The sequence below is a fragment of the Typopeltis vanoorti genome, chromosome 17 (genome assembly GCF_054136105.1).
Source record: "Typopeltis vanoorti isolate ZY-2024b chromosome 17, IOZ_Tvanoo_1.0, whole genome shotgun sequence".
Taxonomy (NCBI): Eukaryota; Metazoa; Arthropoda; class Arachnida; order Uropygi; family Thelyphonidae; genus Typopeltis; species Typopeltis vanoorti.
The window spans coordinates 33055593-33071589 of record NC_143565.1 but is presented as its reverse complement, the minus strand read 5'-3'; the positions used below and the strand labels follow the sequence as shown (position 1 = coordinate 33071589).

The 15997-nt window shown below is 39.3% G+C and overlaps 1 protein-coding gene and 1 non-coding gene across 2 annotated transcripts in view; both read right to left on the bottom strand.

Moving 5' to 3' along the window:
- Positions 1-15997, bottom strand: part of LOC150097276 (BAI1-associated protein 3-like) — a 533976-nt gene that overhangs the window by 231960 nt on the left and 286019 nt on the right. The gene's annotated exons all lie outside the window — the stretch shown is intronic.
- Positions 8970-9050, bottom strand: TRNAS-AGA (transfer RNA serine (anticodon AGA)). Its single transcript has one exon. It is a non-coding gene; the product is annotated as a tRNA-Ser (tRNA).

Below are 15997 nucleotides of genomic sequence, written 5' to 3'. Positions count from 1 at the left end.
TTCTCCGATGATATGAAAAATCTCTTTCATGGCAACCTGATAACAACCCCTGACTAACTTATATGTCTCAATCATATCCAACCTCCTCTTCCTCCTATTCACAAGGCTTGGTAATTTACATTCTCTCAATCTGTCCTCATCGTCCACATTCCAAAGACCACTGACAACATTTCTGAATCTTCTATGGAGTCTTTCTAATATATCCTTGTCGCCATGAAAACCCAATGAACAGATCTGTGCACAACAATCCATATGAGGCCTGATCAAGGCCTTATACAATGGCATGATAACCTCTTTATTTCTGCATGTCAGGGCCATCTGCATCACTGCCATTATCCGAATGTGATATCTTCACTCTTCACAACTTGTGCAATGTGGTCCCTGAATTTCAGGTCCTTGTCCACCACCACCACCACCATTCCCAAATCTCTCATCTTCTCTACCTGCTTTAAAGTTGCACCACCAAATGTTCCATCATTGCTTACCAAATTTCAAAACCTTACACTTTGCAACATTGAACTGACAGTAATTCATGCAATCTATTCTGGTTCTCCAGTAAGGCCATAACATCTAATTGACTCTGCATTTCTTCCCAATTTTGCATCAACTGCAGACAGCTGAATATCACTAGTTAAACCCATCCCAATATCATGAATATACAGGTATCCCTCGTTATACGCGATCTCGCTTTACATGTTTTTGCTATAATGCAATTTTAAAAAGTTAATTAAAAAAATCACAACGGTAGCAATTTCGCAGTCACCCTGTGCATGGTCATGTGACTTTGTAGATGGGCTGTTTTGACAAGGCAGCATTATGCTGCATGTCAGTCTCACAGAAGGTGACACTGACATGTAAGATCCATTATTGGAGTCTTCTGCAATGCAAACATTATGGAAAAAAAAGAGGTAATTGTGATCAAAATACTTCCAAGACTAAAAAACAGAGAAAAGCTTAACACTGGAGGGAAAATTAGAAGTTATAAAGCAGTATGAATGTAATGAGTGCACAGTCGACACAGTCAGAGCTACAGGAATTTCAGAATCAACTTTAAGAGCAATAAGAAATCAAGTAGAGAAAATAAAATAAAGTTGTAAAAGTGCGATGAGAATGTCAACAACTAATATAACACAGATAAGGGCACCAATTATGGAGAAATTGGAAAGGATGTTGGTCCAGTGGATCGAACATGAAAATCAAAGTGCTGTTCTGTTATCCACCTTGATTATCCAGCCTAAAGTGAGAAGCTTGTTTGATGATTTGAATGCTATAGATCCTGATCCTAATGTGCAATCTTTTGCTGCAAGTGCTGGGTGGTTTGAACATTTCAGGGTGCGACATGGATTCCATAATCTCAAGCTGACTGGCGAGGCTGCGGGAGCTGATGTTGTTGCTGTGAGAACTTTCCAGCAAAATTTGTAACTGTTCAGGAACATGGTTATTTGCCTTAGCAAGTGTTCAATCTTGACAAAACGGGGCCTAGTAGAACATTTCTATCAGTGCTAGAAAAGAGGGTCCCAGGTTTTAAAGCTTCTAATGATCCTAATGAGACTAGAAGTGATGGGATGCAGAGTATACATTTGGTGGGAAACTTTAAAGGTAGTAGAGGAGATGAGAGATCTAGGAGTGATGGTCTAAGAGATCTAGAACCTGAAATTCAGGGTCCACATTGCACAAGTTGTGAAGATCACATTGGATAATGCTGATGATGCGAAGGACCCTGAAATGCAGAAATAGAGAGGTTATTATGCCATTGCATAGGGCAACCATATCTGTGCACAATAATCCATATGAGGCCTTGATCAGGCCTGATATGGATTATTTTGCACAGATTTGGCTGCTCGGTTTTTATGGTGATGAGGATATGTTGAAAAGGATCCAGAGAAGATTCATAAAGGTGGTCAGTAGTCTTTGGAATGTTGAGTACGAGGACAGATTGAGATTGAGAGAATGTTGAATACCTCGTGAATAGGAGGAAGGGGGAGGGGGTTATGATTGAGACATTATTATTATTATTATTATTATTCACTTCAGTAGTATAAATTGGAGAGAGGAAGATGCATGTAGCAATAGGGGAATGGAATTTCTAGAATTCTTGAGGGACAAATATCTTAGGCAACATGTAACAGAGGGAACAAGAGGTTCAAAAATTTTGGATTTGGTTATAGCATCAGAAGAGTTGATAATAACTGAGTTGACGTCTCTCCCACCAGTTGGAGAGAGTGACCATATGGTGTTGACTTGTAAAATGAATAGACATGCAGGAGTATCAAAGAGACGGGAGCTTATGTGGAATTATAAGGCAGGTGATTATAATAGTCTTAGACGTCAACTTCGGGAAGTTTCATGGAGGGAGGAATTGGAAGGCCGGGATATCACCAGTGCGTGGGAAATTGTGAAAGAATATTTGTTATCAGCAATGGTAAGTTGTATACCACGAGTGAAGAAGAGGACGCAATTTGGAGTAAAGTGGATGACAAACAATATTAAACAGGAATTGCATGCGAAAAAGAGGCTATGGAAGAGATATAAGGAGATAGGTGAAGAGATGCATGAGGAATATAAGACACAGGCCAGAAGAGTGACTAGTGTGGTAAGGAAAGCGAAACTGGAATATGAGAGGAGATTGGCCCTAAGATGCAAAGAAAATCCTAAGGAATTTTTTAGCTATGTGGCCAGTAGGAGGAGAAATGACTGTGGAAGAATGATATTGTGGGATAAAAATGGGAATAGAGTGACTGATGATGCAGAGGACATAGTGGAATTGTTCAATGAACACTTTATTGGAGTATTTCATCTTAGAGGAGTCAGTTTTAATGCTAGAGGGATAGAACTGGTACGAGGTCTGGAGGTACAGGAGGAGAGTGTGTTTCAGATACTGAGTACTCTGGATGTCAGTAAAGCTGTGGGACTGGATGGTATTTCGCCACGAGTTTTGAGAGAATGTGCTAAGGAATTGACAGTACCTTTAACGTGGCTTTTCAATGAAAGTCTGGCTTTGGCAAAGGTGCCCAGGGAATGGAAGGAAGGTAAGATAGTGCCATTGCATAAGGGTGGTAACAGACTGGAAGTGTCTAATTATAGGCCAGTCTGTGTGTCATCAGTAGTTGTTAAGATCTTGGAGAAAGTAGTGAGGGACCGTGTACAGCATTGGGCAGATGAGGGTAATGTTATCTGTGAGAATCAACATGGATTTGTGAAAGGACGCTCTTGTTTTAGCAATATGCTAGCCTTTTATAATAAAGTTACAAGAACATTAGATGAGGGAAAGGCATATACTGCAATTTTCTTAGACTTGGCGAAGGCATTTGACAGGGTGCCACATGATAAGCTGATATTTAAGTTGCAGCACATGGGTCTGGATGTCAGATTGGTCAACTGGATTCAGGATTGGCTGTCGGATAGGTATCAGAGAGTTGTGTATGGTGGAGCAGTTTCCAGGAGGCAGAGGGTTACAAGTAGGGTCCCACAGGGCTCAGTACTAGGACCTATATTGTTTAACCTTTATATCAATGACATAGCCAGTGGATTGCAGGGGGATATTCAGTTGTTTGCAGATGATGCGAAGCTGGGAAGGATTATTAGTAATAGTGCAGATGTGGTAGCCCTTCAAGAGGATTTAAATAAGCTAGATAGATGGGCAAATGAATGGGGGTGTCAGTTTAATGCAGCAAAATGTAAGGTCTTGAGGTTTGGGAAACATAGATGGGATGCTGCATACTCTATGGGAGGAGTTATACTGGAGGAAGTAGGGGAGACAAGAGATCTGGGGTTGATGATTGATAGAAACCTGCAGTTTAGGGGACATATTGCAAAGGTGGTGAAGGTAACACAGAGGATTGCTGCTATTATGAGAAGGACACTGACCTGCAGAGATAAGAGGGTTATCATTCCGTTGTATAAGTCTCTGATCAGACCACACTTGGACTATTGTTCTCAGATTTGGTCCCCAGGATTTGAAGGGGATAAATTAACTGTGGAAAGGATTCAAAGACGGATGACAAAGATGGTTTCAGGACTGTACAAGGATAGTTATGAGGATTGGCTGAGAGAATGTGGACTGCAGAGTTTGGTGGATTGAAGAAGGAGAGGTGATATGATTGAGACTTTTAAACTGTTGAGAGGTGGTTACAGGGTTGACACTGGGGAGTTCTTCCGCTTGGTTGATCAGTGGGAAGGAGTGATGACAAGAGGCCATCCCTGGAAGTTACGAAAGGAAACTGTGAGCAAGAGGGTAAGGAGTGGTTTCTTTGTGTGGAGGGTGGTTGAGCCGTGGAATGCATTGCCTGATGGAGTGGTGGGAGCGAGAACGGTCAGTGAGTTTAAAGAGTGGTATGATAGACTTTGTGTTTCTCATGGGGGGACCTCCCCTCAGTGAGTCTTGACAGACTTTATGTCTTAGGAAGGACCTCCCTCGACGAGTCTTTTGACTCCTTGGAGGCCTGAATAATAATAATAATAATATTATTATTATTACCCAAGACCCCATGGAGTCAAAGACTCATCTAGGAGGTCCTTTTATCATACACACACAGCTCATCATAACTGTGCTTTAAACACACTCAAATTCTCTGCAGACACCACATTCTCAGGCAAGGCATTCCAATCATTTGCACATATAAACTAGTCAGGGGTTGTTATCAGGTTGACATGGAAGAGACTTTCATAGAATGGGAGGGGGGGGGTAGAACAAGAGGCCATCACTGGAAACAGTATAAGGAGGGGTGTGAGCAGAGAAGTGAGGATCAGGTTCTTTGCATGGAGAGTGTTGTGAATGTAGACACATTGAATTAGTTTAAGGCATGGTTGGATGAGTACTGTGTACGATAGTGTGTACCTCCCACAATGAGTCTCTGATTCTGTGGAGGTCAGATGCTAATAATAATAAATCAAGGAGTTGAGTTTAATATCTCAAGTTTTTAGCAAATTTGCTGACACTTTCCTTCATAATGCACTCCATACAAAATATGGTGGCAATACTATATACCCTTGACTGTGAAGTCTTATCTTCATGACTAAGCTATTGTGTATAGAGGCTCATGACATCACATTAATTGTCTTGGAATCCCATAATGCAAAACACACACCTTTTCCACTGTGTATAATACTAGGCATTATGGAAAGGGCTAATACCTAGATTACATCTATTTTTATAATCTTTCTATGCAACCCCATCCTTCAGTATTAAATGCTGACTCACAACTTAATTATAAACTATATATTGTTTACATGATGTTTAGCTTACAGTATAACTTTTTAGAATTTTAAAGAGCTTCTTTCTTAACATTTATCGTATGTCTTTCAGATTTGCAAAACTCAATATAGATCTGTGATTGATGTGTTCCTATAATTTCTTGTCTACTGATTAAAGTAAAGATCTGATTCTCACAGCCACTGAACTTAGTTTGTTCATCACCAAGTTTTTCTACCATATATTTAATTAACCATTCTCAAAAATGATTAAATCTTATTTGAAATGCTCATCAGGAAAATCCTTGTCTAATTATCACATTCGGTTTTACTTCCTTTTCTATAGATGGGTATAATGTAATCTCTATTTCTATTATACAGAATTTGATATGACCATGCCTTTTAAATTATGTAAGCTTTAGTACCCTTAAAAATTCTGGAGTAGATGGTCATGTATCTGTACTCCACTGTCTTTACACATTTCAGGTTTTGCAAGGCTTTCCCCACTTCAAAGCATTCACTCCTGAAAGTGAGTTATTATAAAGTGATTACCCTTGGTGGGTGCCAGCCATGTGAAGAAAGCACATACAGACTGGTCTTCAAAAGTTAAGGATGAAGTACATGTTTACCTGTATATGAAAAAATTTTCATGACTACAGCCAAATGTGGACATAAATTTATTGCTAGTATGCTAATAAATTATATTACAAAAAAACAATGTTTTATAAATTTCAGAAATTAAACTGCAATACAATTTTGGCAAAAGTTACAAATTTCCTAAGGATATGTTAAGGAATTAATGCATAGTGCTTACAGAAAGCTATGTGGAGAGACATTTTGGTATGTAATATGTCCACTCTGAGCTGTGATGCAGCTCTCACAATGTCATACCATGTTTAGCACCAAGTGATTCAGGAGTTCTTGAAGCAAACTGGCCCACTCCTCCTTCAAAGCAAGGATAAAGCATTATTTGTTTCTGCAGAGAATGTCAATATTATTATTACCCAAGACCCCATGGAGTCAAAGACTCATCTGGGAGGTTCTTTTATCTTACACACAGCTCATCATACTGTGCTTTAAACACACTCAAATTCTCTGTAGACACCACACTCTCAGGCAAGGCATTCCAATCATTTATAGCTCTGCATGAAAAAAACCTGCTTCTCACTCCCCTACTCACACCCTCTTTATACAGTTTCCAGGGATGACCTCTGGTTCTCCCCTGATCTCCCTTTATTTTCTGCAGAACCTCTCCAGCACTGATCCTACAACAACCCTTTTAACCTGTAGGTCTCTATCATATCTCCCCTCTTCATCCTGTCTACCAGACTCTGCAAATTGCATCTTCTCAATCTTTCTTCATACTCAACATTCCAGAGGTTAGAAACTACCTTAGTCAGTCACCTCTGGACTCTTTCCAACATTTCTTTGTCCTTCTGAAAACCAGGACCAAATCTGGACACAAAGTCCATGTATGGCCTAATCAAAGCCTTATACAATGGAACAAGAATCTCCCTACTTCTTCTACGCATCAGTGTCCTCTGCATCATTCCCAGAAGCCTTTGTGTTGTCTTCACAATTTTGGCAATGTGTCCCCTAAATTTCAGATCCTTATCCACTATCACCCCCAGATCACTTATTCATGTCCCCTGTATATTCTTATATTCTAAGGCAGTATAAAGATATCTCTATAAACCACAACAGACACTGATTTTTTGACCTCATGTCTTTGCTTTATGTGAATTTTTGCTCATTTTTATGTTGGAAAGTGATATCAGTAACGATCATTTCTTGCTTTGACCACAGACACTAATAGGACTCCTTGTTCAATTTTCAATTTGGAAATTTTCCCACATCTTGTACTTGCTTGCCATTCAAGAAAATTATCTTCAGCACTGATTATCACCACTGCCTGCTTCCTTTCCCTGATTGCAATTGCCAATTGCTGAGTATAATATTTTATATTTGTTATTTAGCAGTACTGCACCTATATTATTCATTATTCTTCTTTGTCTCAGTATTACCAAGACAAATCTTCTATATAATGATACTTTTTATATTACCTATATAAGAAGATATTACCTATATATAAGAAGTAAAATATTACCTATCTTAAATTCTACTGAGTTTGTTTCAGTAGCTGCCTTTTTGTCAAGAAAACAGGGCATTGCTTTTTTCTTGTTTTCTTCACAAAAGCAGTAGTGACTTGTTTAAACTGTGCAATGTCCCAGGTAGTAAGATATTTCTTCATGTTATACCATCCTCTTTTGCTTGTAGTTTAAGCCAATATATACTCTTAACATCACTCATAATCCAGATCTGAACCTTCTCCTACTTCTCTCCTGGAGCTGGAAGAAAATGTCATTTGAAGCTTGGTGGCAATAGCCACTGCTGAATCTGAATGCAAAAAGAAACTGACAGTTGCACCAACTTTCTTCTTTATATATTAGATTAATAAAAAAAAATCACAATATGGAGCATACATAAATTAAAAAAAATTTATCCAACCTGAGATTGAAGTCTTCTTGCTAGTTCATCAGCCAGCTAAATAATGACAGAGAGAGAGGAAAAAATTATTAAAAACAAACAGATGAAGAACTAGTTACAAAAAAGAGATGAATAATTGAAACATTAATAACATGTTAGTCATTGAGATTGTCAGCACTTTTAAGAACACCATCACTCTACAAAACTTTATGATAGCTAGCTACCAGTTGGTATTTTGTCCCACTTCTTCTCCTTCAAAAATGGTCAGCACAGCAACTTCAGAATTCAGAGAGAAAAATAAGACAGGTTTACCTTTTTATTTAAGGATCTAATGGGGTGGAAACCAGCTATCTCCATATATAAGAGTAGCTAACTCAACTTCATTTCTTTCATGAACCTAGGTCTTTCCAACCAAAGGGTTGGAAAGACCTAGTATAGTCAGAATAGACTTTGTCTATATGACTTAGATATGGAGGCTGTCATTGTAATTATAAATAATAATTATTATTTCACTCTACTACTTTTCTTCAGTTTGCATTTTGTAAAAAATATGGACTTGTACTGAGATTAACTAAATTAAATAAGTAAACAAACTGGAAAAACATAGGCCAAGAATGAAACCAATGATCCATCACAAATTGCATTCCAAGAGAAATTCAAGAAATTTCAATGCTGTCTATTCTTGATAAACTAAGTAGAAGGGAACAATTTATTATATCACTTCCTGTATCGAATTATCTGTTTAAAGTTCATTCTTAGATATTCAATTTTTCCTCCCTTTCAACAAGAGAGAGAGAGAGAGAATTCATTATCATTATTATTTCATTAACCTCCATGGAGTCAATGGATTCATTGTGAGAGGCCCACTCAACTAGCAACATGTCTATCATAATGAACTTTCAAGGTATTTACACTCTGCATTCATAATTCACTCCAGCAATGCATTCCACTCACCAACAACTCCCCATGAAAAAAATATATCCCTCACACCCTTCTTCAACACATCTTTATACAACTTCCAGGGATGGCCTATCATCCTTAGCATCTTATTATTATTATTGCATGACACCTCCAAAGAATCCAAAGACTCATCGAGAGAGGGCACCTACTCTACAACTCTTCGTCTCCACCACTCAATCCACCAACACCATCTACTGTTCACCTCCACCACTAGTATTTTCACAGACAATCACAAACATCCATACCCACAGCGGGATTCAAACCCACAGCCTTTTGGCTGGAGAGTGGATACACTAACCACTTGACCTACCAGGCTGGCAAAACTTTTGTTCTGCAGCCGACAGGATTCAAACCTGTGCGGGGAAACCCAACGGATTTCTAGTTCGTCACCTTAACCACTGGGTCACGACTGCTAAGGTCCACTCTTTTTATAATTCCTTCTGTATTAATCTGATAGAATCTCTTAACTAACTTAAATGTCTCTATCATATCTTCTCTTTTCCTCCTATCCACCAAACTCTGTAATCCATATTCCCTCACATGCTCTTCATAACCAACACTCCAAAGTCCTGTTATCACTTTGGTCATTCATCTTCAGACCCTCTCTAGTGTTTCCAAATCACAATGAAAACCAGGCAGCCAAATTTCACCACAATAGTCCACGTGTGGTCAGACCAATGCCTTACATAGCAAGATTACCACCTCCTTATCCCTACATGTCAATGTACGTTTTTTATCATAGTGGCAATACAATGTGCATCTTTGCAACACTTGCAATGTGACCTCAGAACTTCAGTCCACTGTCAACCACCACCCCAAGATCCCAAATCTCATCCACTTGCTGAAGTAAAGCACCATCAATACAGTATATAGTCTTGTAATAATATGTAGGCTTGTTGACGCTATACACTGCTTGCAAAGAAGTCAAACAGATGCCACAGTGTGAGGAACAAATAGCCTTGGTAACCACAATAAGATGTAGGACTAAAATAAGATGCTGCAATGACTGCAGCAGTCCCATGAGGCATACTTTCCACAGGAAAATGATAGCGATCACTGGGAATGTTGTACCATTCTTCCTGTCGGCATGTAATGAGGTCCTGAACTTCTGTGGAGCAGATGTTCCTTGACCTCACCCAATGCTCCAGTTCATCCCACAGATATTTAATAGGGTTGAGATATGGGCTATGTGGAGGCCAGTCAGTTGGTGATGTTCATGTCCACAAACCATGCAACAGCAGCCTTATGACATTGTACATTGTCTTGTTAAACATTGTCTTGTCAAAGTAGGAAATATTGCATTGTCCAGAATGTTCAGACAACTCTTGGAGTTCAGTGTTTGTGGCACCACAAACAGAGGTCTGAGGTTTAACCATGATAAACAGGACCATACCATCACACTACCACCTCCAATTTCATGGTTGGGATTACACATGCTGGTAAGAGATGTTCACTGGGCATCTGCCACACCCACACTTGTCCATCTGCTCAGTAGAGGATGCAGCATGATTCATCGTTCCATAACACAGCTTTCCAAGCTTCCTTGTCCCACTGTAGATATTCTTTGCACCACTGAAGGTGGTGTAAAGAATAATGTGGGGGCTTGCATATTGCAGTCCTACTAAGGAAATCAATGTCTTGAGCCTCAGTTCTGAATATTTTTTGTACAGATTCATGTTCCAGTCAATGCCCAAAACTCCATATTGAACAAGTTGGCTGACAAAATGGTGGTTTTTGCATATTATCCTTCATAGTCCCTATGGTCATGTTCAGTGAGTGTAGTGGGTTATCCATTTCAGATAACACTTGCAGTTGATTCCCTGTGCTTCCATCTCAGTATGGTATCGCTTATTATTGACCTGGGATGGCCCAATTCATTGGTGCACCCAAGGAGGGGACCATGGGCTCCCACCCCCCACCCCCCAAAAAAAGAGAAAAAGACTAGAAAATTTTCCAAAAATATTTTCCTAATTAAAATTCTTTTTTTTTTTTTCATTTATGTTGTGTCGTGTCTGCTATTACTATACTACTTATGAATTAGCATTCACATAAGGTGGGAATACCCTCTGGCTCTTGGGAATCACGGCCATTGTGAACACAAGGAGAACGAAGTAGTGCTCGAGTGATACTTTGTTTGCCTGAGCCGGCCAGAGATTACGGGTATCATGTATTGGCAATCACCGCAGATGCTCAGTCATAGGTCATATGCAATGCGTAGTGTGTATTCTCAAATTGTCTACTCAACTCACCCCCCACAAGATTAAATCATGAGTGCTCGTCCCCCACCCAAGACTAAATCTTGAGTACTCGGCCCCCTCCAAGAGTAAATCCTGAGTGCTCCACTGGCCCAATTTGTTAACAATTTGCCAAACAGATGGACCCACAACATTGCGTCCTGTTACAGTGCCTCTTTCAAACTGTCAGTTCCCTTCTTACAGCAATTTCACCTAGACACAGTTGCACTCACTTGTGAGCATAACATTCCTCCAATTTATACCAGTTACAAACATGTGACCCATTATATGACACAATGCACTTGCCTATGGGGTGTCTGTTGACTTATTTCCAAGCAGTGTATCTCTGTATCCCAAAGTGTAACACCTTGCATATATTAATATTAAAACTACAACCCTACTTATCTGTCCAAGTTAAAAGTCTATTCAAATCTTCCTGTAGAGAATTAACATTAGCAATTCTCAAGACAATTCTACCTAACTTTGCATAGCAAACATTTAAAGATCCCCAGTCAACTCACATGAAATATCATTAACGAATATGTTAACAGTAGGGCTCAAGCAGAGAACCCTGAGGCAATGCCAATGGTCACCTTCCTTTTGTGAGATACTACTCCATCATACACATCTTGCTGAAAACTTTCAGAAAGCCAATCTTCAATCCACCTAACCAATCTGTCATGTGGTAATCTATCAAATGCCTTTGCAAAGTATAAGAAAATCAATGTATATGAATCTCTGTTATCCAACAGTGTCAATCTGCCATAATTATTTTTCCTCTTGCTTGCTGCATAACAGAAAAAGTCTCTTAGATTAGCTTTGACCTGACTGTCCCCTCTATCTCTCTCATATTCTACTCTTTCTTTTTTAACCATGCTCGTCACATTTATGACCTACAGTTTATACTCTTCATGCATCTGTTCGCTATAAACCGTCTTGTACCTCCTTCATAACAAGTTCTTTTGTAACACTACTTGTTTGCTTTCACTGTTCATCCATTGCATTCCTCCTGTATTTATTCACTTAATTCTTGTATGCAGTTATGTATTGCCTTTTCATTTCCCATGCACTGTCAGCATATTTTCTTCACAATTCATCAATCCAATGCACTGATACTAGTTTATGGAGCTTCTCATAATCACCCACCTTACAGTTCAACATAAAGACCTTCTTGTCAACAATTTTTTCCTGTTTGACTATTTCACATTTCACATTCAGCATAAAACATTTCACAATCAGCATTCCATGGCCTATAACACCATTCTATTAGATATACTATTCTATTGATCTCAGCTTCATCCCAAATAACTTCAAAATTATCACATGTACTGCTATTTTCCACTTCCACTCTGAGGAACACAATTCTTCTGCTATCCTTAACAGTATCCCCTCCTCTCTTCATCTTCCTATTCTTTTGGAAAATTCTATATCCTACCATTTCTAGTCTTGACAATATATCACCCGCAGTCAACCAAGTTTCACTTATACCAATAGTCTTTGAACATATACTGTGTTAGTGTTAGAGCTAGGTTTTTTACTTTTAGAGTGGTGAATGAGTGGAATAAGCTGCCTGACACAATTCGGCAATCATGTCATTGAGTATCATTGCTCTCATTCTCAGTTCACTACTGTCATATCTGGGCAACAAACTAACCACGTTCCCAATGACAATTTAACTGAAGAAACAAAATATCCAGCAGTAGAGTGAATATTCACTAATGAACGCTTACTGCATCCTTGTAATATGAAGAATATGTGCTTGTATTACACAAGATATGTAAAAATAGTATATTTTAGTTCAGTCACTAAAGATAGGAAATTTCAACAGTCACTTTGCTTTCCAGAATTAGACAACAACAACAACAAAAAAAATATATGAGGTATTTTCAAAAATAGCAGCATAGGAATTGTTCTTCACAGACTGTATGTCCAAATACCTCTTAACAAAACTTCCATTTTATTTCCTAATTTACAGAAAGTCTCAATCCATATTATTCCATAATAACATTTAAATTCACTTTCCTGACTTGAGTCTTTATATTTTCAATGCAAATGCTCTTCACTTCTTTCTCTCTCTCTCTCTCTCTTTTATAACTTTACTATAACTCTTTTTTCATCTGGAGAGCCTGTGTAGCTCAGTGGATGTGGTGTTTGCACACCACCGCGCTAGGCCGCACGAAGGAAGTCTTGGTTTCGAGTCTAGTCAGCGACTAGAGGAAATTTTTCTAAGCCTTTTTTCGACCGGTTCCCGAGTTAGTCGATCTCTGGCACGGGCAAGCAGGTTTTTCCTCCCGGAAACTCGGGTTTTTCGTCCTGTAAACTCAGAAAATCGACCGTAGAACCCACATTATTTCAGACATTAAATATATTGTGTTAGGGTTAGAGACCACGAGATGGCGGCACATTTGAGCCGTCTCTCTTCACTGCGTACCGCTTAATTAGTGATAGCCTTGGGCCATCTGTCTCTGATTGGGTACCAGTGGAGATTGAACTGCCCACTCAGTCTCCAAAAGTTAGATAGGGCTAAATGGCCTCGCCTACTCCCGTATATACGGGAATAAAAAGGCATTAGCTGATTTTTTTTTTTTTTTTTTTTTCCCATCTGGTTCTTGTTTGATTTTATTAGTTATCGACTTTACACTAAAATGTGTTATTTTTCTCACTTGTGGTATGTGCCTTGACATTGCTACTGCTAATTATTTCTTCAGCTCTCATTTGCTGCTATCGCTCACTTCCAATTCTTGCATCCATGAAGGTGTCGTAAGCTGATTTCTAAGAGTATTTTAATCACCTGCATTATAATTCCACATAAATTCCTTTTTCCTTGACATTTTTGCATTGAAATCATACTCCCGCCAAGTCAAGACTACATGGCCACTCTTGCCAACTGGGAACATGGATGACATCTCAGTTGCCATAAAATCCCCTAATTGTTCTTCTTTTCTGCAGCTTTTTCCACTTAAGTAGGGTCACTGTTTGTAGCGAGTCTCCTCCACAACCTCCTGTCTTGGGCTGTAGCCACATCAAAGATCTTCATCCTCAAGTCCTCCTCCACATCTCTTCTTTGGCCACCCAAGCTTCCTCCTCCTCCCCTGCACATCCATCTGCATGACCTTTCTTCAGACATACTCTTCCTCCCTCCTCATCACATGACAAAACCATCTCAACCTTGCTTCCTGTATCTTTGCTCCTAAGTTCGTAACTTTCACCATTCCTCTTACATAATCTATGTCGGAAGTCGCCGCTAGATGAATTCGTAATGAGTAGTGTTCGTACAAGCTCCAGATAAGGTTACAGATAAATATGGCACCTGTGCGTAGGAAAATGGCGGCCAGTAATGAAGGTTCACCATCGTTATCAAAGAACGGTAGCATAAAAGAAATGAGTCAGTGTACTAGCTGTGAAATGTACGCTTTGCGGAGTGCGGTCAGAGTGTGGTTAGATGATGATAAAGGATTGAATGTGTGTAGAAAATGTAGGGAGAATGCGGAATTGAAGTGTATTTCGGATCGTGAGTGTGATATTTTTGTCAACCTTCAAAATGAAGGAAATAAGGATATGACAAGAAACGGCAAAGTTGTACATGAAAATTGTGAGAGTGTGAATGTAGAAAGTGTGAATGATAGTATAAATGGTTTCTCAGAGAACAAAAAAGATGAGATAGATGCATTGAGTGAGATCGCGTTGTTGAATAGTGCGATAGAAAGAGCAAAACAGCAGCTAGAGTGCATGAACATAAGTAGACTGAATGAACCAACCAATAATAAAAGGTATGACAGGAAAAATAGACGTATGAATGTGAACATGAACAAAATGAAGGATAGAGTGCTGTATGGAGACTCGTTAGTACGAGGTGTGTTAGTAGAGGATTTGACAAAATCGTACCAACCTGGTGCGACCATAAAGGACGTAACTGCGTCTATTAGAGAGCAAAAGGAAAGGGTGAAAGAAATGATTGTTGTGGCAGGTACGAATGATTTGAAAGGAGATAAAATGGAAATGATAGAAGACCTGAATGAATTGTTTGAGGTAGCAAAAGAAAAGAGTGAGAGAGTTAGAATGATTAGTCTTTTGCCACGGTATGACAGTGAAATGTTTAAAAGGAGGGCTATAATTGCAAATGACTTTATGCGTGGGTTATGTATGAAGAGTGGTGTGGAATTTGTGGATGTGTGGAGTGAGTTTGATGGGCGAAAGGATCTATATAAGATGGATGGCTTGCATTTGAATGGTTACGGTGTAAGAAGACTTGAGAAAGTGTTGCTGAATGTAGTGGATGTGCAAATTCAGGGAAACTAGATTTGTTAGGGGGGGGTGGGTAGAGATACAGTCCTTATGGAGGCAGTTGAATATAAGAATGAATATAATATGCCAGAGCAAATAAGGACAACAAATCAGAGTGGGATAGTTAATATAAGGCATCAAGGTAGGGTTGGGGCTAATGGGGGTCTTAAATTCATGTACACTAATACTAGGAGTATTAGGAACAAGAAGGAAGAGTTTTTGGCCATGGTTGGCACTTCCAGACCACAGGTTATAGGTATTAGTGAAACATGGCTGACTGTAGATGATATAACTAGTGGGATTGAATGTGATGGGTATAGTGTGTTCAGGAATGACAGAGAGAATAAAATGGGGGGAGGAGTATTGTTGATGATAGCTGATGAGCTCCAGCCAAGGAGAATAGAAGCTGAATTGCAGGATAGAGAAAAGAGCACATTTGAGGACATTTGGTGTGAGATTGTGGCTAGCAGAACTAAATATACAATTGGGTGCTGCTATAGACCAGGTGATGGAAAAGATGGTGGTGACAGTATGCACAAGCAAATAGAAGAAATGGGTGGAAGGAGGGTGATTATTATGGGAGATTTCAACTATGGTCGCATTGATTGGAGTGAGGAGAGGACACACGGGAGGAGAGAACTGGATTTTATGCGGTTATTAAGGGATAACTATCTGCGACAGCATGTAATGGAAAATACTAGGGGTCAGAGAGTGCTTGACCTAGTAATTACATCTGAGGATTTGGCTGTAACAAATATGACCACATTGCCACCAATCGGTGAGAGTGATCATAGGGTCTTAACTTGGGAGGTGGTTAAAGGTGTAGAATTTTCAATTAAGAC